This window comes from Denticeps clupeoides, chromosome 9 (genome assembly GCF_900700375.1).
Source record: "Denticeps clupeoides chromosome 9, fDenClu1.1, whole genome shotgun sequence".
In the NCBI taxonomy this organism is placed as follows: domain Eukaryota; kingdom Metazoa; phylum Chordata; class Actinopteri; order Clupeiformes; family Denticipitidae; genus Denticeps; species Denticeps clupeoides.
The window spans coordinates 4,280,335-4,304,421 of NC_041715.1; the positions used below are offsets into that span (position 1 = coordinate 4,280,335).

Consider the following 24,087-nt stretch of genomic DNA (forward strand, 5'->3'; position numbering starts at 1 on the left):
AATAATTCAAAAGTCAAAACCTGAAAAACTCAATTCTGCAAAAGACATTTATGCCCACAGTTTAGTGATCATCGAGTCAGAAATATGAATTAAAAACCATATTGAACTTCATGTCAAAAATGTCATTCAGGAGCTACGGGGAAAACATTCATTTATCCTAAATATTGACATCTGCTACTGCTCACCGAAAAACAAAATTACAGACCATGAGCTGCCAGGCGTGGATGTCAAGAATCCCTTTGGGTTTTCGAGAGCCCGGGTTCAATAGAATGGGAGGTGCAGACATGACAGCGGTGGGGAATGAGGGCCGAGAAGGCGTCCCTGCACACAACCATTCATCCGGGTGCCACAAAGTCATTCTGTTTAGGGATGAAAAACAGTCCAATCCTAACGCGCTTGAACAGAACCACGGTAAGTGGCGGCCGAGTCTGCTTGTGCACCCTCAATGCTACAGTCAGGAAGGACACGGGCAGGGGACAAGGTTCTTTCACTCCCATAATGGACTTATTTCTCCCAGATGAATCTTTATCTGCATCAAGATTCATCTGGACCCTCCATCCCTCCCTTTTTTCATGGTTTTCAATCGTTTGCATTCATTCTAATGTGTGATAATACAGTGGAGACTAAATGTGTAATTAGAGGCTGGAAGCTGCTCTAGATAAAAGTGACTACTAATTGAAATGCAAAAGAAAAAATCACACATAGCAGAACAACAGGGTTTCTGCAGTCTTGAGGAATTTACTTCCAAATCTTCTTTCATAAAATGCTGCACTCTCCCCATGCCACAAAAAAAGCATTGTCTAAATAAATATTGGAACACAAATTAATTTTGCACTGCACAAAACATGACAGCATCAGTTTTATGGTTTAAGAAAATTCTTGCATGTCCGTTTCTGGATATTGAGAAGTTTGGTGTGCACATTGCATTTGACACAAGCTCAACGCTAAATATTTATATGCATAGATGGAGTGCCTGCGATTAACACTGGAAGTATCTATTCTACATAAATAGACATTTAGTAATAAATTGGACCACAAATCACCACCAATAACATGTACAGTCCATGACAAAAGTCTTATCTATTTTGAAGAAACACCTGCTATGAACCTGACTTTTAATTAATCAATTGGCATTTAGAAATAGCTCATATGAAAAGTTAAAACCCTACCAAATTATGTTTAATGCATTGAAATGAATTTGTTTCACTAATTGGCTAATTCACTATACAAGACAAAAGTCACCTATACAGAAATTGAACAAATTTACTGCAAATACAAAAATATGTAAGCAAATGAAGTAGTGGTGCTGTGAAATGTAATATCTTCGATGAGCTTGAAGGACTGCATCCATGCGGTTTGGCAAGGATTCATACAATTTATTAATGAAGTCATCAGGAATTGCAAAGAAAGCAGTCTTGCTTGCCTCCCGTCTTCCATGCTTCCTCTTTCATCCTACCCAACACATGTTCAATGATGTCTGGTAACTGGGCTGGCCAATCCTGGAGCATCTTGATCTTCTTCGCTTGAGGAACTTTGATGTGGAGATCGAAGTATGTGATGGAGCACCATCCTGCTGCAGAATTTGGCCTCTTTTGGCCAAACTTCACTGTTTTTGGAGTGAATCTTGGATCCATGCGGGCTCCAGAAGGTGTAATTCAACAGAAGATTCATCTGAAAAATCCCCCTTGTGCCACTTTTCCAGCGTCCATCATTTTTAGCAGGCTGTGGGCCTTGGCAAATACCACACGGTTTTTCAATTGTCTTTTGTTATGTGCTGGCTTCTGAGCACTGAGTCCACCATGGAGGCCATTTCGAGACAGAATCCGACAAACTGGTCTGGTTGACACAGGGAACAAACGGTCCTCTCGAGAAGTTGTCTTGAGGGGTCTGCCTGACCTGGACACGTCAAAAAAACGTCTCCAGTCTCTTCAAATCTTTTTTTTTTATCCTCTGTACTTGACGCTGAGACACATTGAAGGTGTCGGCCACATCAGCAGTGGATCTGGTCTTCAGCCTCTTGATAATAAACACTTTAGTCTCAGGGTGAATCTAGTTGCGAGCCATTTCTTGTAAAAAAATCTTGATTAGAAATATATTTCAGAGGCACTTGAGGTCAATTTGTACACAAGCGACAAGACTTTTGACTGTACAGTACCTCCTCCCTAGTGTTGTTTTCTTGAAGCAAATTTATGACGAAATATCTTTGTCAACTAACCTTTTTGACCTGATGTAGACAAGACATAAATGCTGGTCATGTGACAATAACTATAAAGAAATACAATGACTAAAATGAGAAAAGATGATATTTCCTCTTGTGTTAACACAGTATTTCTGTTTCCTGTGTCTCCCATTCGGTCACACAGATGACATCACTTCCTCGTTTCCCATTTATTAGATTTCTGGATACTTGTGGTGGTTTTGCCAGATGGCTGGGAGAAAATGACGAAGCAATCTTTGGATGAACTTTCTTTATAATGAAGTGGAAAACCAAACGAATCAGAGCGTCTTCCGTGTCTGGAATGGATGTAGACTATTCCTGAGTCTATAAGGTAAGAATAACATAATAATAAGATAACCTTGTTTTAAATACGAAATTGTTTGACTAAAACAAAATGTTGGTTTTGTCTGTTCTACTAGGTTATTGTATTATACTGACAGGGTTACATTTAATTGCAAGACTAGAAAAGGCTAAAACACAATTTTCATTGACTAATTCTAGATTAAAATAGTGGATAATCATGGATAATACTGACTAAAATTATTCAGACATTTAGTTAACTGAAACTTGACAAGGCTAAAATGAGTCTGGATGTGACTAATAAAGACTAAAATGACAGCTGGACATAAAAAGACTAGACTAAAATTAAAAGCTGCTAAAAACCACTATACTCCTTCCTCATCACTATCATTAATATAGTCAGAAAAATTAATCCCTGCCCTCTAGTGGCTGAGTTGCTTTGAAACCTCACTCGAAATGTCATTTCGATTTTGTTTTGCTTTGTTTTTTTTTTTTACAAGGGTGCATAAAAGAGCCTTTAATCTGTCTGCAGAGGTAAATGAACATCTATTTACACCACAACTGCAGCAACTGGCATCCCTGGTCAGAGACAACATTTGTAATCAGGTAAGCCTAGAAAATAGCTGAACTGTATCTTTAAGCACGGTGCACATGTTTGTATTTGAAGCTGCATCCAAAGCAGCCCACCCCTCTCCCATCTGAGGGTAGTGACACCAAAGCCACACTGAAGCCTCTTTCATCCGATCTGTACAATTCTGTCCTGCGCTTTCCATGCATGCAGGGCTGACTACTTCACTGAACGTAACACATCAGGACCCCACCCCCCCCAAAGCACGCAAGGTTAAAACACTGGCACGAGACTCTTTTTTTTTTTCTTTCCTCCTCAGTTTAACTGGCGCGACTGAGGATGCCTCCACCCATGAGCAGATGGCCGTGCCAACTGTGACAGTGCAGCTACTTCACAGCCAAGGGCAGGGAGATGCACTTCAGCATTTGGGGCATGAGATCGAGGCAGTGCCCCAGGGAGAGAGGGAGAGAGAGAGAAAGAGAGAGTGCATTCGCTGGCAGAACTTGTGTGGCAAGGTGACAAAAAGCAAAAACACCCTCTGCACCAAGGATGCTGGAGTCAGTATAAAAGTGCTAGTCTGTCTGTGTGTGTGTTCTGTAAGTGTGTGTGTTAGACAGAGAGGGAGAGAGAGACAGGAGGTGGGGGCACTTTCACACAGTCCCAGAGAGCATATGGTTCACGGACTCTGGAAAAATCTGAAAAATTTGTAAGCGTGAAAGCTTTTTCACAGACCCAAAACCACCCAGAGTTCATTTCATCATACATTGTGGTGCATGCCATTGTGCTGAGGCTCTGCAGAAGTGAGAAAGCAGACCTGCGCTATGTGGGGGTCCAAGGGACAATCATTCTAGGTTTGCTATGCAGTGTGTCTATGTATGTGTGTGAGAGGCAAAAAAAATATGAATATGGTTCATGGACGGTGGAAATTACATTTGCAAGCACAAAATCTTTCTTTTTCAAACCCGAGAACACAGACCAGACTTAGGCCACCAGATCATTTTTGACACGTGTCATGTTGTACCTTTTTTCAGTAGATTTCAGGAATCACGCATGTGCAAAACTCCAAGATCAGGGTTTGAGGGGTTCATTTCGAGAGGTACAGATATGGTCATAAGTGACATTTTGGCAAGTTTACACTAGACAACTGGAGACTCGACGCAATTCCATCCATATGAACTTTTGTAAATCTTCTTAATAACCCAGCTAACCACGATTAAGTTTAGGTTCCTTTCCAAAGGTGAATTAGGGTTTGCATCGGACGTGCCTCCCAGACATAATGGGATCTTTATTGTTGCAGTTTGCTGAACTATAGTCAGCAAATTATTTGGCAGATTTGGAAAATTAAAAAAATTATATACACAGTAGTTCAGCAGCAATGTGCATATGAATGCAGGTGATGCCTGGGACAGCCGAGAACTGGAATAGATGTGCACGCGCAGGGAGAAAGTCAATTGAACATAAGCAAACCCCAAATAAAGGGCGCACGACTCTTTGTGTATCTTTTGTGGAGCTAATTTCAAAGCCATCCTCTCTATTTGCCCGTGAGAAATTCTTCACAGCAAAACTATCGCCGTAGCGGTTAAATCTATATTTTCTGTATTATTCTCCTGTGAATGATGTCAGGCAGCTTTTGAGCTGCTTGTGCAAACTGGCCAGCACAGACCATAAATGCTCCCTGGAGACCCGGACTTTCCACAATGAATTGCGGTCGTTGGATGTTTGAGGTCAAGCATTTTACAATTACTCAAGACGGAAGTCCGTTACCCCACATTCTACCCTGAGGTAGCGAGAGCAGCACAATTTGACTGCCAAAAACTCAAGAACTTGTAAACTCCTCTTGGTTGCCACAAATTGCATCACAGAGAGAAGGATCCTTGGAAGGCTGCATTCCAAGCATGCAACTCCATCAGATTCCTACTAGGGATCTGGAATCAGCCTCGATACCACGTCTTTTAAAGTACTCGTTAAAAGTCCCACGATACTTGTGGTAGTGGCCTAGTGGGGTAACACACTCGCCTATGAACCAGAAGACCCAGGTTCAAACCCCACTTACTACCATTGTGTCCCTGAGCAAGACACTTAACCCTAAGTTGCTCCAGGGGGACTGTCCCTGTAACTACTGATTGTAAGTCGCTCTGGATAAGGGCGTCTGATAAATGCCGTAAATGTAAATGTAAATGTACCACGGTCTGAGAAATGTCTATGTTTGAGCGGTCTGTAAGGGGATAATCACAGGCGCCGAGTGCCTGCCCCCCGCGAAATTGTTCAGAGGCTCAAAAGATTATTCAAGCACCTAAAACCCCAACACGACAATGAGCACAGTGAGTTTACCCACACTTCTAAACCAACATAACCCACGCTGCAGCAAACTCTTGCAAGACGAGAGAAAATGTCCATTTTTTAATAATTACTTATTCTGTAATATGTTGCATACAACATGCTTTTCATTTTAAATAAATGTTCTTTGTTAAATTATATGACTAAACCTGTTACTTGTAAATTTAAATCATGTTTTAATTAAGTACTCTGTATCGGTGAGTACTGAAATGCACCCCTAATTCCTACTTCCTGTATGCTTCAAAACCTACCATGGACCAGGTACTTGGTCTATAGAATTTGTCAGGGATGCGTTTTTAATGGAAAAAAACATTTCATTATGTCTTGGATTTTTTCCTTTCAGGGAATTAGTTTGGACCCAGTACCCTACAATGGATGCATCTTTGACACGTTATCATTTTAAACATCTCATTGGTTTGCTGCCTTAAAAACATGAAAACTAATGCATTGGTGAAATTATAGTGACACTCCTGACCATGTGGCAAGTCCTCTTTGCCATTGTGCAGGCTGGAAACCTGTTTCCTGTTTGTTTATTACAATCCTCACAACACTTAAAGTGTTCAATGGCACCAAATTGACCTTCTGGGTGGTTGTGCGACCAGATACCCATTAATCATCATCATCCAGCCTTCCTGAGACTCAGTATTCACTGTGTTTCTGATCTTTAAAAATTGAAAACGTGCTTTTAGAAGACGTGCAGCACCTGGGATGTAGAGCGTATGCAGCCTTGTTAAAAATAAAAGTGATGATTTGACATGTTTACCTGACTGCGTTCTCCTCTCTCTTATTCAGTAGGTACCGCGGAGCCGTATTTCAAAGCACGAACCCAAACCTGACCGGTGCCATTTAATGAACAGCGCAAAGTGCGGCAGGTTAGACAAATGCTCCTCCGGCAGCCACACGAGGCCCAGTAGACATGCACCACGAGCACTCCGGATTAAAGATGGTCTTGGAGAGCGCGCGTACGAGGCATTATTTATGACCCATTTATCCGCCGCTTATAAAACTCTGCCGTGCGAGGTGCGTCTGAAAGCGCTACGCGGAATTTTTGATCCGGGGGGGCAGTTAACCTGCCGCCCGAGCGAATAAATAAACGTAGGCATTTCCAGAGGCCGCACCATCCTTTCAAACAGGCGACCGGCTGCGGTTTAATCGCCTGTCTACCCGCACACCTGTAATTACGTCCAAGGGCGATGTTCAACGTGCGGGATCACGGGCTCGTTTGCCAACGCCGAACCTCAATTTTTCCCCCATCTTCTCTGAAGGCACGAATTTATCTCGCCGCGGCCCGCGTTAATGGTGCATCTCCTTAATTACCCTCTATAACTCAGCACTCAATTGATTGCTGATATTGATTGATGAATTAAGCGTAGATGTGGGAGGTGGGGGTGGGCGATTTCTCCTGCTCCGACCGCTCTTCTGACTGTGCCCCTGCTTAACGGCTCATGGCGGCTAATTTAGCTCTTGGGAGCACTGGGTTAATGTGTTGTTTTGTGTTTTTTTAAATCTGCACCACATTTGATTTTATTCGTATGTTATTTTACATATTTTTTTACATTACATAGGATAGCCATGCAGGCACGGAACACCAAGAAACAATGACTGATGTGGCAGTGAGAATGACTGTATTCTGTGTCTTTTTTAGCGTAAATAGCCTGGGTTTAAATAAAGCGAAAGGCCCTAATTATACCCACTGCAGGCGCAAAGATGTTGTCCAAAAAAAAATAAAAAATCACCATAGAAACCCTGCACCGAACAGCAAAACCAACATCCAAAACACAGCAAAATGCGCTGTATTGTTTGGAAAGACTGATTGAATGACGTCTGTCGTTTTTGATCTTTCACTTCTTATGGTCATGACCATAGGCCAGAATATCAGTAAAATATCTTTTTTTTTTCAGTTACATAGATAAAGGGAACTTATTTCTAAGAGCTCAATAACTACTATTATTTAATTGTACAAATTGAAAAAAAAATCTGATTTGCACATCGCTAGATTCAAAATAAAAGTGCAACTTTATCATTCAGATATACATGTCTGCATGGATAATGTTCATAGTTCACAATTTTACATAGTAATAATCTTAAATAAAATGCAAAATATATATTTTATTACTTTTAATAAAAAAAACTAATAAGCATAAACCAAAGGGGATCATGATACATTCTCGAGTTTTCCAACTAACAGCAATCAATATGTCTATTTTTTTTTTTGCCTTTTTTATAATTTAGAATCTGTGCTCCTGGAACTCGCAAAAACTTCCACCAAGAAGTAAAGAAATGCAACACTATGAATGCAATGCGATGCGTCTGCTCGAGATGGATCCATTTTCAATGATTTACAGATTCCAGCCAGGCCCCCGTCTGACATTCATTATGCAGGACGTACGCGAACATATGCCACGAATGCTAACCCGTCGGAAACGAGTCGCAGCATCAAGCCCATTTCACTCATCATGAAGTGCAGCTTCACATCTGCTATAAGGAAAAAAAAAACACATCTCACGCCACCTGTCACCTCACTCCCTCTCACGCGCCTATTAAGCGTGAATAAAATTAGGGAATGCTAATGAGCCGGTGCCCCCGATGTCCACACCAGCCCCTCGACAGCCTCCACCAAAGGACCTCTGTTTGCAGAATTCGCAATTAGGGGGCTAATTTTAGAAGCTGGTGTATTAAAGTGTGAAATTAAAGTAAGTGGAAAGGAGGGAACTCAGAGCGCTCTTGATGTTTTAATGAGCGCTAATTGCGCCATGGCTAATGCAAAGATCAGGACGACAATGGGTCCTGAAGGTACATCCCAAGATGCATTTAAACTATATGCCACTCAGACGAGGTGGCACCCATGGCCCTTAATGAAAGTGGCTTTTTAACGCCTGTTTGCGGATTTTATGCATTACTTTATGCTGCATTAGTCTTGTGGAACAGGTGGCATATTTTCAGCCGCAAATCGCTAGCGCTAAAGCTAATGGCTAATTATTGTAAACTGTGCGCATCACCTTATCACCCTCCAAAGCTGCCATTTTACGTTGAATAATTACCTCTACTGGGCAATTTCTTAATTTACTGGCGAAATGTGCAACACAAAAAGGCCCTTATTACATCACGTCTCTACAGCACATTAAGCTGTAATTGCAAACAATGGCTGGATGAAGTTGGCTTCACGTTACCTCAGCTTTGTGGCCACTGAACAGATCCATGGCCCTTTCTTCATACTATCTCTGAAAACAGAAGCAAATACAATTATGAGCAAGATTTGGTGGACGGCGGACGCGTGAGACTGAGAAGGAGATGAACGTTCTGTTTTGGGGGGCTGTCAGAGTGCCGGAATGGAAAAATTAGACACGGTTGGCGTGGGGGGGGGACTCGTGAGTGTGATGGCGTGCCACGGTGATTGAGACGGACCAGCAGGAGCCACGGTTGGGGAACAGCACTTACGGGGAGACCGGTTCCCCGGGCCCCGGCGGTCGCACCTTTCTGTCGGTAGCGATGTCAGAATTATTGATGCACATGTCTTTGCAGAAAATTAGAACCCAAAAGGCTGAGAACATTCTCTAATGAAAGATGATTTTTGACCTTTTTATCACATTCCTGCAGACAATATCAAGTACAAGCCAATCATATGAGCTGCAAGAGTGGACCTCAACAGCCTACGAGGCGAACGTCTGAGACTGAAAGGTCATATGTCATTTTACTGAACAAATTAATGAAAGCTGTAAGACGTCTCAATTTAAAAAAACTCGCTTGAGGAGACTCAGTTGAAGGAGACGAAAAAATCATTTTGCAACCAAGGACGATGCCATTGGTTTTCATTTAAGTCTCAAGCTATCGAGCCACGATCAGTCAATAAATTTTGCTGTTAACCACACCACCCCTTTACTGACTTTGCCAGGCAGATGACAGATTATGCAGATATTAATTGATGTTGACAGTCGGGGCGCGGTGGAAAGCGGTGCCGCGGCGTAATTAAAGAGCTACATTTATCATATTTATTCTTCTCTTTCCTGTCGGGGTGACATGGCTCCCCATGTCGAGGAGAGCATGCTGTTCCAGCCACTAGAGAGGTGCCAGAGAACCGGACAAAAGCTGTCGAATGGGATGAAAAAAAGAAGTAATCAAGGACAGGAAATTCTCATTTGAGAGCCAAGCTGTCATGAGTTGGAAAGCTCTGGAGGGGCAAACCAACTCACCACAGCAAGAATTTTACAAATCTGATATTTTCAGAGGTCTGAGGCCGATGTGCAATGAGCAAAACACAAAATGATTTACATTTACATTTACAGGGCAGACGCCCTTACAACGTGCTTCCATGTTACCATCGATGAAGAGATCAATTCTGGTTCACTAGGACCCCCAACTATGAATACAATCTTTTTATTCACTCTGTTGTAGATTCTGTACACAAGTTCAACAATAAGAAGGTTACAATTTAATCTAAATCTTCTCTAAAGAGGAAGCTGTTGTTTGAAGGTGCTCAGTGACTGAGCTGTTCTGACCTCGAGGGGAAGTTCATTCCACCACCGAGGGGCCAAGATGGAGAAGAGTCTAGATGAATGTTTTCCTTCTACCTTCAGAGGGACCAGGCGAGCAGTACTGGAGTCTCGGAGTATACGAGGTGCAGTGCGAGGTGTAATAAGGGCTGTGAGGTAGGATGGTGCTACTCCATGTTTGGCTTTGTAGGCCAGCATCAGTATTTTGAATCTGATGCGTGCAGCTACTGGGAGCCAGTGGAGGTGACGTAGCAGAGGGGTGGTGTGGGGGAATTTGGGAAGATTTCTACTTTGCTGGCTACATAAGCTGAAGCTGTTGTAATTATTATTAGAGTTTAATTAGAGGTTCACGTTGTCGGCCGTACGTAGACGAATATGTGAATCATTTTAGTTGCATGCGACCTCGAAATAAAAGGAATTATGCTTAACCATTCAGTTAGAAATGGCCTTGGTTCTGCTCACTTCAAACATGGGTGCATTCGTGTGTGAGATGCGGTGGCTCAAGGCCTGCTGAAATAAATATCTGCAGATCTACCATCCGCAGCACTTTGCAAACAAACTGAAATCCATTAAAAAATAATTAGCGCGGAGACACCGCAACGAGAAGTCTCGCAATGCCTCTGGGTTTAATTATTTATAATGAACAGTGGTCCATCGTTATTCCTCTCGACTGCTTCTTGACGTTAGGTGACACCTTTTCCCGGAATCAGCCCATACAGGTAAAGTGCAATGAATGTCCAAACCGTCACTGGGAGACCAAATCAAAAACAGAAGTTTTGCATAACTCGTAAAGCTTGTGGATGTGCAGGTATTCCGAGGTACTTGACAGAGGTATGGCGTCTGGCCACCCGAAGATCAGAATCATCTGGCAGCGTTGCTTGTGGTAAAAAAATGTGTATTAAAGGGGACTTCTAGCTACATAAGCTCCATAGATGTATTTAACTCAACATCAAAATTCGATTTCTACACCTTCTGTTGATATTTGATACGTTTTAAACAATAAATATCAAACCCAGGACCAAAAATATAAAAGAATGCTTTAGAACAGCAGTTCTCCAACACCTCATCCATGAACATAATCCCAGATGATCTCGTATCAAAAATTACAGAATTGTAAGTTTGATCATTTGAACCTCCGTGAGTCTATGCAAAGCAGTGAAGCAAATTAGTATCATTTTCAGATTTTCTGACATATCACGCATTTCAGTGCATTGTTTTCTCATGATCATTAGCGGTGGGTAAAACGCTGTGGTATTATTCATATCAAACCCAGGACTGAAAAGATAAAAGAATGCTTTAGAACAGCAGTTCTCCAACACCCCATTCAGCACACGACACTCAAAATGCCAGGCCAGACCTAACTGTGGCTTATTATTATTATTGCGTAAAATGTGTTAGGCTAAAACTGTGAAATGTTCCCACCCTGACAATGGCCTCTGCATCCAGAAAACTGTGTACTCGCCTTGAGGCAAACCGAAGACCAGTCCAGGGCTTGTGTCCCAAAGATTGCTGGAACGTGCAGATAGCATATAAAAATTGGACGGATTGGAATCCTCATTTGCTCACAATTAAGACAATGAATAAAGAGGTCGCTTAATAACAATGAAAATGACAACAATGTGAAACAACAGTATGGAAATTCTCATTCATCGTTTTAGGAACTGTTCGGCAACCTTCAGAGAACTAATACACATGGCCTATATAGTACACTGCACAGTTAGCCTATATTAAACACTATGGGAAGGAAATACTTTTTTTTTTGCCTCACACTAAGGGACTGAACAGAAAGCGTCACTTTTTGCCTCATTGGACCACACAGGTCAAAGCAGTCACCGGCTTTTCGGAGTCTTGCTCCAGATGAGCTGCTAGTGACAGGGCTGACAGCTAATAAACATCAAAGCCGACCTGCCAGTATCTGCCTGTAACAACCTCCACAAAACCAACGCAACTTGGAGAAATTCCCCCACCTGTACACACGCCCGATCACATCTACTCCACTCTCTGCAAATTTACCGCAATGCACAACCAAAATCTGAATTGAGGTCTGTTTATTATGTTTAGTTTCATATATATGTTCTTGATTCAGCAACAAATGTAACAAGATTCACAAATATGATTTATGACTCACAAATAAATGTAACACCACTGACATCACATACATTTTGAGTTGAGAAATGCATTTGTGATCTGTGTTAAAAGTCAAAAGAAGGAACAGGCAGAAAATGTGGAGAAATGCATTTTGCTGCATGTTTTGGGCACATTTGTCTACACTATATACAACATGGTGACTGGTTGGATGCTGATAACACTTTCCACAGGACACAAGCAAGATTAAATGATTGATGAGGGTAAAAAATGATCTCATCCCAAGCCAACATCTGTGGGAGATTTTGAAGATATCTCCAGAACCATCACCAAGGAAAATCTGGCACCAGACCTGCATCTGTCCTGGGGTTGACGGATCATATCTAGATGGACCCCTTCAGTTGCATGGAAAGGACTGTGTCATTTGTTAACATGGTTAGCACATTTAGCAGTTGCAAATGTTACGCTGCAACACTATTATAACATTACAGTGCAACATTAGAGTGCAACACTGCTACGTTGCATTGAGCTAAAACAGACCTCATCCATGAACTTAATCCCAGATGATCTTGGATCAATTGTAAGTTTGATCATTTGCGTCTTCGCGGAGCAGTGCAGCACATTATTATCATTTTCAGATGTTCTGACATATCATTTCACAGGCCAACGATACGTTGATCTCATTTACATGTCAAAGTTACTTTGTCGTTTACATGTGAGGAGAGTAAGGCTGGATGTAGGAAACCCAGAGCGCATTGTTTGCTCATGATCATTAGCCGTGGGTAAAACGCTGTGGTATAATTAACACCAATTTAGCTCTGATGAGCTGTAATTATGTCTCCCTTATTTGGCTGACCAAGAAACAATTGCATGTCCAACTCGAGAGTAAAGCAGAGCGGGTCTGGCTGAGTAATTCGCGTGGGCATTTCGGGGCCAATCTGCCATTTGGGTGGCTCCAGGACAGCACGGTGACCCCCTTCCCTCAAGGACCCGTGGGACGGCAGCCTTCTGCGCAGCCCATTTCTCCGGGGGGGAAGTGTAAAACGTCCGAGACACATTTCATCAGCGTTCCTTATGACATGAGAGGCTGATTGATCACAGCATGAGAGCGTTCATGCTTTTGTGTGTGTGTGTGTGTGTGTGTGTGTATATAAGTGTGTTTCCTGCTAACGGCACGTTCCTCTGTTAAGTCACTGCCATCGTATTTTTGGACTCCCTAATGGGTGTGTGGCTTAAATGGAAGATGTGTTGACAGGGTTTTCGGTGCAATTAAGTGCTCAGATGATAATTAGCATATATTTTACTTGAATGACACTTACGACATAACTGTTTGGAAAAAAAGCAGAAATCCACATATCACAGCACAAATAGAGGAACAGAAAGGCGTCATCCGTCACACCGTCTGCCCGCCGTCTGTTTGGGAAGTCGGGGGTCAACGGGGACGTCTCCTCTGCGTCATCTCCACCAGTGCCAGCCAGACCAGCACCTGAGTTACTGACACCGTTATCCGCATCTTGGCGGCGGGACGTGGGTCCCAATGACCTCTTTAACTCGCGGTGCAGCGGAGCTGGATGACGCCCCAGGGTCCTGTCAGGTGCACTGCACACGAGAAGTGATTAACCTTCCGCTTTAAACGTCCGCGCTGAGGATAGAGATGGATGATAAGCAGTGATTCGGAAGTTTAATGATAAAACGTGTCCTTTTCTTGTTGCCATTTCACATCAGTTCTAATCACCAGAAGCATGGAGTGCGTTACATGAAACCATTTCACACATTAACACACACATTTTATTACTGACTGTGGCAAAACCATGAACCTAAAGTAACTTATGCAGCTTTAGAGACTGCTATAGTATCTTCCATTGGATTATAATTGTATATTTGTTTATATGAAAGTATAATATGCTATTCAATTATGCATCATCTTAGAAATAGTAGTGAGAATCACTAGAGGCCTGGCAAGATTATCAAGGTTTTAGCAGATACATTTTATGGTAGTTTTAGTTCACTTTCTGCTGATGCTCTAAAAAGAAACTGGTCAAATAATTAGTCAACAATTCACCCACCAGTGATTACAATTAAGTGTCCACGTCACCATGAGTGCACGTGGGAAAAAAGACAAAATGTGAGGGTTAATAATTATAATAATAATAATACACGAATATATAATGAATATAACTTTTGAATCTGACACAAAAAAAGAAAAAATGCAATGATCCAATGTGGAACTGATGTGCACTCAGTTGACCCTGCCACCTAGAAAGTGAGGAACATTAGGACTGTGCAAGTTAGATAGACTAGTCAATGGGGGAACATGTCCTAATTGCCCACATGACATCGCTAATCAGATCTGTTCCCTCTGCCCCCCATCATCTTAAGGGAACCAGGGTGACCTGTGGGTCTCCATCTTGAGGGTCTCCGATGTCTGGCAATGACAGCACCTATAAGGGGACAGGGCTGCTGGCCTGTCATGAGGCTCATTAGTACAGGCGGGAGGAGTGGCAACCCGAGGAAACTGTCCTGACAAAACACTGTGGTGTTTTACAAATGGGCCTGCTCTTCTGCTGCAAGCACCTTCAAAAAAAATTAAATAAAACCCTTACCAGAATTTTGCTCCAGAGATTGAACATGTTTGGAGCAGAGAAGCTGAAAATGCAGGTGTGATTGAAGTGACCCGAGTCCCTTTACAGCAGCGCAGCAGAGCGCGATATGGCCTTGACAAACTTCCAAACACAGTAGATAAAATAAAGGTGATCCTTTCCCCCAAGGCTTTGAGATAGCATCTTATGCCTTTTCTTGAATGTCATAATTTCTTTGGATGGAGCTCCTTTGAACAAAATGCCTTTTGCGTCTAAGAAGCAAAACTACAGCTGATACAACTTTTGCCACGGTTGCACAACTGTTTGCAGAAACACCATTAAAGCCCCAAAATAGAAACAATAAAATCCCCAATCTGTTGCAGAAAGTGGGACTATAATAGTGGCAAATGATATGACATTTCTGCAGGAAAAAACAACATGCAGTAAATGAATATATAAATTGTAATCCGAGGGGTCTGTGACGGCCTGCCAAGGTAATGGTTTTATAATTTGTTCTTTGTAAATTAGTTACATATTTATGCAATGATAATCAATTTAATATTGTCAGTATCATTGATCAACATTAGAATGACATCTAGGGATCGAAAATAGCGATACATACATAGATTCTATCAGTATATTTGTGAAGAACCTTAACTATAAGGCTGAGTGTTTATTGGACTCGGAAGCTCTGTAGACTTTAGGCTTAGTGCTATATTGATAGAATCTTGACATTTTGTTTGTATTTTCACCCTCTAGGGACAATATTTTATATGGCAATTAAGATTCCTAGTATTTAGTCAAAAGGCCAGATGATAAATTGCTGGTTGTTATTTATGATCCTATAAGTTACCACTTGGATTGGAAGCAGTGGATAACAAACTTACCAGACCACAAGATTTTAAAACACACAAATGTAAATATTGTCTGTATATGACAATAAAGCTGACAGTGAAAATAAAAGTGTTTGGTGTTCATGTTAAGCTGGTTGTTCATGTCAAATGTTCCTTTCCGCATTCAGGGTCAATAACATGGATTGTTGTCAGAACGGTGGGACAGTGCGGGAGGAAAAGGACACACGACTTTCACAGGACAGGGGTTTTACACATAACCATTCACAGCATACAGGACAGGGTACAAAGACATAGAAACAATGACCCAATGTGGACTAGACACAACAAGGCTGCATATATGAACATAACGTCAGGTGTACACACCGGAAATTACAGGGTTCTTTTTTGCACTTTTTACAAATTAATTTCCAATGACCACATGTTCTCTGAAAGTTCTGTGCAAATATGAAAAAGAAAAACTGTTAATCCAAACTTAAGATAACCCTGAAAGCTTAATCTAAACGACAGTGTTTCTTCCTCCAAGTTCATGTAAAATGGACCATCATCATCTTCCCGCATAAATCATCAACTGTAATTTACATGAATTTTGAAAAGGAGACACGTGTCTGCGGAGGTGCTGGAATATGGAAGCAACGTATACACAGCACCAGGTGACAGGGTTCACTACATAACGGTACAATAGTCATGCGCTAGTTTTGAACGTCTTATGGAACTATGGCCTTCATTATATATTCATGCGTTAATGAGATTTCAATGACGTTTCTATAACATTAAATGTTTATTTCATATTCCAAAACTTTTCAAGGCCTGTAAAATTCTCTTTTCACATTCCATGACTTTTCCAGGTTTTTAATGACCACAGGAACCCTAAAATTAGAGTGACAACGTAGATACACGAAACTCCGGACCAGCACACGGAGCCAGAGCACCACCCATGCCATGGTCCTTACTTTCTTTTTGCCATGAATCCCTTCTTTTTGTTTTTTGAACTTGCTGGTCTTTTCCCCCCACTCCACTGTGACTGTGGGCTCCTCAATCTCCGTCACTCTCCACTCACCAGAAGCTCCTTCTGTCCAGGCGGAGAGTCTTTCATCTGCTTTCTGGCCACTGCTGCCCCGATGCCGCTATCAAGGGCCCCCGTCAGAGAGCGGATCTTTAATCTCGGGCAGAAATCAGCACTGATGGGAGGCTGGAGAACATAATGCATTCGTCCCTCGGCCTCCTCCAACTGCTGTCATTATCTACTGTTAAGGGGCTGCCATGTTTCTCTCTCGGCATCGCTAATTGACACAATTACTGATCTATATTTAGAGATGAGTTGGAAAGAGCATGTTCACAAGATGAAGAAAGAAAAGATGCGAACGCGGGAACAATAATAAGAGCTTCGCCTCCTGGTCCTTGGACGGGGTGCCTTGTATTCTTATTCTGGGTATTACCACGTAAGAAATTGCATTGCAGCTTTGCATTAGGCGAACGGCAAGCCACAGCCAGAGCGCGAAAAAATTCATTCAGCTTCATCAAATGGTGCCACATCAAAGTGGCCCTCACTTATTTAATAGATCAGACCACTAATTTCAGCCTCTCCTCTGTTTCCCTGAAAGTCGGGTCCTGCAAATGCAATTAATTTATCTCCATAATGAATCAGTGCTAATTCTGGGCCCTAGGTAGTAGTAATCCTGCGTGCTTTTAAATAAAATAATCAAAGCGAAGGCGTGTTGGGTTTGAAGCGACTGAAGCTTTTCACAGTCCTCACAGTGCATGCTATAAAATGCATGTCCTAGATACATTACTGCTAAAGAAGCATCAAGGGCAACACAGTGACCAGCATTTCGACCATTTTTCCAGCATCCTATATGAGATAATGTCCTGTATTATCATTTATCATCATTTAACAAAAAAAAAAAATGCTTTCAAAGACCTTCAAGCCATGCCGCGTCACATTCCAGCTGTAGATGAATGTAAAGGCACTTAATGGGTTGTAGTTTAACCTATCATTAGTTCATTAACCATTGGTTACATGATGGGAAGACACACAGAACCCAAGCATGACATTAACCGAAATAGCAACAAATTATGGTTCATATGGAATAGTGCAATTGTGCACTACGCGACCACAGAGCAATGGCATTTTGTGAACTGCCCCTTCTCCCTGAGAACAGTTTGCTTGTTTTCTAAACCGCAGGTAATAAGATGTCCAGTTTCAGTTTAGTATAGAAAATTGTTCCCACCTTTTTTTAAAAACTGGCAAAGCCGAGAGCAGTGAAACAAAAAGCAAGCTGGACAAGACTCATTAGGCGAAGACTACGTTTTATTTCTCCTTTTTCTTTCAAACCTCGTATGTCATTAAGGTTATTGGATCAAGGCTCCTGCTCACTCACACAAATGGTTGTATTAAAATTCATGGGACGAGAAGGTCTAGGCTTTGCTCATTTTTGGTTCTGTCTGCACCTGAGCCTTTAAAGCGGGCGCGATATCTCTCGCTATTTGGCGGGTGTTAAAAGGAACTGTTTATTGAGGTGAAAATGGGCCTCCATAGATGTGAGTTCCATGTGCGACATGTTTGGCCACATGGTGTTCCGTTGTGCAGCCTGCCCTAGAAAGCTATGTAACGAAGGTCTTTCTGTTTTACACACGCGCGAATATGACGCATCCAACATTTAGGCTGTTTGCATCTGGCCACCCTCTCAACAGGTGAAATAAATTAAATATTGCACAATTTACTTACATTTTCAGCTATATTTATTCACACACATGTACACACACACACACACAGTAGCCTAGTGGGTAACACACTCGCCTATGAACCAGAAGACCCAGGTTCAAATCCCACTTACTACCATTGTGTCCCTGAGCAAGACACTTAACCCTGAGTGTCTCCAGGGGGGGACTGTCCCTGTAACTACTGATTGTAAGTCGCTCTGGATAAGGGCGTCTCATAAATGCCGTAAAAATGTAAATGTAAACATATATATATACATATACACACACACACACACACACACACACACACATACCACTTTTACTTTGAGTCTATAATATTTGGCCACCACGCCCTATGCACCGTCTGCAGTGTGGGTAACTACACCTTGCACAGTGTGCTGTTGTGTATGTGTGACAAGGGGCAGTGGTGGCCTAGCGGTTAAGGAAGCGGCCCCGTAATCAGAAGGTTGCAGGTTCGAATCCCAATCCCCACACACTGCTCCCTGTCATGGCTGCCCACTGCTCACCAAGGGTGATGGTTAAATGCAGCGGACACATTTCACTGTGTGCACCGTGTGCTGTGCTGCAGTGTATCACAATGACAATCACTTCACTTTCACAAGTATAATTTTAACATGATGTATATTGCTGCATATGCAGTCTCTCGTTTGGAACTGTTGTTTTTTTAAAAAAAATTTATATTTGCCTCGATAAAAGAAACCATCTCTGCACTTTTGCTTTGTGAAGCCCTACTGCCACGATTAAACCATGTGTGCATAAATCATTGTCACTTGTGGGGGGAGGAGAAAAAACATTTTTTTTTCCTGATGAATTGGGCTGGCTCTGTGTGATGAAATCAGGCTAGATTAAGGCAGGAGAAGCCGCTGCATCACCGCTGAATAATCAGCCCAGAGGCGACGGCGGACCTTTGGAGCGGCGTGGAGCTCCAGGCCCGGCTTCCTCGGAGGATAACACGGCCCTATATGCAGCCGGCATCCCGGCCGCTGATAACGCAATCACTTTGAGAACGGCGTGCCAGCCTCTCGCCGCCTCTCCCCCGCCTGGGAGATGCAGCGCCGCATTAGCAGGCCTGGGTTGAGAGGGTGTCGGGGGGCTTAGTGCCAGCCATATGTCATTCCCACCTCATCATCCTCATCACCCCATCAGCCACATGGATTTCCCGGACTCATACCTCCCCTCCCTGGCCTTAGACTTCCAGCCTGGAACATCTGGCCATGCGAACATCAGCATGCAACCTGCGTCCAGTTCAGCTGTATTAGGCGTGTTCATATCTGATTGCAGTTTTTATTTGATTAATTTGCTGCATAAATGATTTTAATGTTTTCTCTCAGGTCTCCTTTCCTCAGTATACAGTGCATTTCAAATTCTTGGGCCGCGATACAGAGTTAATCCATGGACGTCTGACTGGATGTGATCTTCTAATGTAAAGAATAATTTAAAGATTTCCCAAAACCTGTTGCAAGCTACTCATCAGAAAACAGAGACGGAAAGCTGTTTCCTACAATCAGTCATCCTGTCACGTTGCCCGGGAGTCGGGGGACAATGTTGTGAGGGAAAACGGGATTTATTACCATCAAAGGCAGAGCGAAAGTGGAAAGGGACCCCGAAACAAGCTCCAGCAGGTCATTCGTCTGCAGTGAAAAGGGGGTACACCTGCACTCTCAAGTACAATGGTACAAAATTGTACATTAACTTGAATAAGAAGTTGAGTAGGGGTCGGAGGTCATTCTTCTGAAAACTGCTTTGGCGTTAAAGATGCACAATAAGCACACCTACAGCTAAAGATATTGAACGTTTTCGTTCTAATACATTGACTTTATATTTGCTTTTATGCTGACTCCCACGCACAACTTTGGCTTACTCATAAAAATAAATCTGCATTTAAAGGAACGATTTACTGTAGATGTAAACAGCAGATGGCTGAAACTGCTGATCCTGTTTGTTAGGACACTGTAGGTAGAGCTGCAAAATGCGATAAAAAATGCGTTCATCCGCAGAAAGGAGTCGAACGTGACTGTGAACATGTTGTGTAGGATTGTTTTAATAATAATAAGTGGCCCATTATGCATTTTTTCTTTTTTTAACACGGACAATATGCATGTTCTTTATATATTTTTCAGCCTTAGTCTCAAGCACACTGTCCTTCAGACATACTCATGAGCTAAATAAACCAAATAAAATAAATTATTGTCCATTTCCCTAAAGAAAAGCAATTAACAAAGCTGTGTTCTGAGGGCCTGTCACCTAACTGAGCCCCAAACAGCAATTACTTCACAAGTTCCTTAATGACAGCTTCAGCAGCTGATCCTTAAGTATTCATAAAATAACCACTTCACACTTCACACAGACAATTACCATCTGAAATGGAAAAAAGAGGAATATTAAGTCAAAACACACCCACACAGAAAAGGCACCTGTGCAATTCCCATTTCAACTGTTATACATTCCCAGGATCTATATAGAATTTTATAAGCATGCATATATATCATACATAATTATAATATATAATAATACATATATCTAAATATTACATATATACAAATATTATAGACTCAAAGTGTGTGTGTGTGTGTGTGTGTGTGTATATATATATATATATATATATATATATATATCTGAATAAGTGTATTTCAGTAAACAGAAAAAAACAACTGTTTTTAAATCCCGATTTAAAGATTAGATATAAATGCTGCAGATCTGAAATGGCAGTATTGTGCAGGCCAGCCTCTTACATCTCCTGCATGGTGGAGGGCTGATCCCTCACTCCTCTTTCTGTACATGTTGGGGGCTCTTGTTGGGGGTTTTGGGTTCTGATTTCGCACGTTTGTGGTGTTCGTTGTTTTTGTGTTTCTTTTTTCCAGCTTGTAGAGATGACAGGCCACTGAGGTTAGCAGGGAGAGGTGTGCCGAACATTTGGCTCAGCAATGGGCACAACATGGCAGGACAGGAGGGACCCCTGGGAGACACTTCCTGCAACAATCCCGAAAAGAAAGGAGCCACTGCACTGGAAAGTTCTCTACAAAATGCACGGAGAGATTCTACGAGTCCTGCCCTCAGCCAAGCGGCATTGTGCAGCGTGCAACCTGCTGATAAGTGCAGAACAATGTTCCCCAGAAATGCTGCGGGTGTGCAGGAGATGGCAGCCGAAATGTGTTCTGTCACATTTTATGTTCCTTTTGTGGGCTTCTTTCCACCCACCTTCCCCCGACACATGTGCCACTGAAACACACTGAAGATTACATCTGGACTCACATCCACCACAACACTCACTGATGAACAAGTGGAATCATTTTGCTGCTCGGCATCCCACTGAAATACGCTTCTTTGCACATCCCGCTGGTGACTGGGGTCAGAGTTCATGGTGGGCAGCATCTCTAGAAAACTAAAGTATTCATAGCATTGCTAAAGGCCCCAACAGTCACATTTAAGCATAGTCAGCATCTTCAAACCAATAGTTCTATACATTAAAAGAAGATTATAAAAATGCCAGGTGCTAGAACTGGGACCTTTGGGAATGTCGGCACTGGCTTTTAAACTTTTAGGTTTAATGACAGTATTCCATTCAAAACCTAGATTACACCTAGATTATAGGTTAGAAAGTTGTATTGTCGGAGGCTATCGTAACATAGGCCTGGATTAAATATCATGTGGGGATGGTACCTTGATCAAGGGGACCTCAGTGGCGATGGCGACCGGGATTTGAACCTGCAACCTTTTGATTATGGTTCCACTTCCTTACCCGCTAGCCAAGTAGAAATCTGTTGTTGGTGTAATTTATTATATTAACCATAATATGACATATTGTTCAGTTTTATTGATATGAATGTAGGACTATCACGATCAATGCTGATTTTAATAACATATTGAAGTCTCATGGTTACACACGATAAATCTTTTTTTCTCACTAGACAGTGTCTACATCTGAGCTCACTGTGAATATGAAGATTGCATTTGCATATTGCATCATATCAGCCTGAATCATGCAATGTGCAAAACTATGAATTGTAGAGATAGAAAATTAACATAAATATAAATAGTCATTGCTGCAGTAAATTTTGCACGTTTTCATATATTGCATGGCAGAATGAGGCCTCTGCACTCCCCTCAGCTTTCATAAATAAGGCCCACTGGGACGGAGTGGGCTTTCGGGTAGGAGTCTGTGAAATGCTGCGTAACGGCCGCCACTAGTCCAAAATCATCACTAGATGTGCCACTCTTCAATACACAGAGACGATTGTCTTTTCTTACCACAGAACTCAGAGTCTTGTGTCTAAGGAACATTTTTGTCATCAGTTAGCCACTGGGTTGTTAAAAAATAAACAGAAATAACTGATATTACTGATAACAGATCTGCATAAATAAAGGAACATTAAAATATTTGCCATACCTTAATTATGTTATTTTGTTACCTTTGCACCATGTTAACTACAGAAGCTATTTTTTGTAAGTGAAGTGAAGTGATTGTCACTTGTGATACACAGCAGCACAGCACACAGTGCACACAGTGAAATTTGTCCTCTGCATTTAACCCATCACCCTGAGTGAGCAGTGTGCAGTCGTGACAGGCGCTCGGGGAGCAGTGTGTGGGGACGGTGCTTTGCTGGTACTGTTGTAATTGTTGTGATGTTAAACTCCAGTACGCCAACGCATTACTAACAGCACGTTCGAGCGGTACAGCCTCCACCAGCACAGTTGTAACCCCAAAGCGTCAGCAGCCTGTAGTCCTCACCATGAGGAATCCCATACTGGCCTTATTGATTTCAAGGCGAGATGTTCCTTCAAACCGGCCGGCTGCTGTAATCACCCTTGTCAGTGCTGCCGAGGTGATCCGCGGCAAAACATTCGTCCCGGCCACCTCATTACTACAAATTCTGCAGACGGCTTTTCCGCCCTGGTTAGAGGAAAGCGGGACTCAACTCCAAAGGGACGGCCCGCTACTTTAAGTAAGAGAGCTAATTTACTCCATGACTTCACAAATTGCTCTGCGGCATCAGCCGGGCCCCGGCCCCACGCCAAACCCGTGCCAACTCAATTATGCACCTCCGCTTTAGTGGAATGCCACTGGCCACTCCCTCGGGTGAGAAGGGAGAGGAACGCTAGGCTCCTCTCGTCGTATTTCTGAGTCTCGTTGTCCCCCGGTTTTGTGTTAATTTCTAATGTTGAATAGATACTGTACTCGTCGTCACGTGGAAGGGCGTGGAAGGAGAAGCAATTTCAATGCAAGCGGGAGAAATGTTGAGATGTGCGCAATCTCTGGTCACACGAAACTCATTTGCTTCTGCGACAACGGCGGTGACAAACGAGACGGGTACACCGTGCAACCTTTTACCCGGCAAAACAGCACGGAGGAGAATTAAAGCTCAGCTCTGCAGCCACCTGCATTAAAATGCCCGGCAGAGCACACGCGTGGGCGCCTGTGATCGAGTTACAGTGTCTCCGGGCACATGCGCTCGTGGGCTGCGTGACGGACAGGAAGATGAGGGGTCAAGTCATTAAAATGACAGCTGGATGCTGGGAAGATTGCTGACCCGCCGGGGTCACCCAGTGAGCCAAGCTAAAGTGCATCACACCGCTGTCTTGTAATTGAATGTCTGGGAGGCTTCCAGGCTTTCCGAATCTGTCGTTTCAGCCTAACCCCCGTAAAAGCGGCGCTTTACCCCCCTGTCCATCAGCAGGACAGGACACACGTGACTCGGCTAAATACACAGCTCATAATCACCTGAAGAAAAAGGACAATAACACTTTCCATAAGGGTGTTGCCTTAAGTATTAAGTATATTAGAATTAATGATATGAATTGCAAAATCTTTTATACATTTCATTTAAGGAGCCTTATATGCTTATACTGCATGCTGTGCTGTGAGATAATTATAATGACAGCAGTAATTATGACATGCAATGAGATGCATTATACACTGATATGCACAGACCATCAC

At 42.5% G+C, this 24,087-nt stretch overlaps 1 protein-coding gene across 3 annotated transcripts in view; it reads right to left on the reverse strand.

Moving 5' to 3' along the window:
• b3galt1b (UDP-Gal:betaGlcNAc beta 1,3-galactosyltransferase, polypeptide 1b) overlaps positions 1 to 24,087 on the reverse strand; it is a 59,248-nt gene that overhangs the window by 21,868 nt on the left and 13,293 nt on the right. For 2 of the 3 annotated variants that reach the window (XM_028990255.1, XM_028990256.1), the window contains exon 2: positions 8,594 to 8,644. The exons of the other annotated variant lie outside the window; for it this stretch is intronic. The gene's annotated coding sequence lies outside the window, so the exon portion shown is untranslated. The remainder of the gene's footprint in view (positions 1 to 8,593; positions 8,645 to 24,087) is intronic. 3 annotated transcript variants of the gene reach the window in all.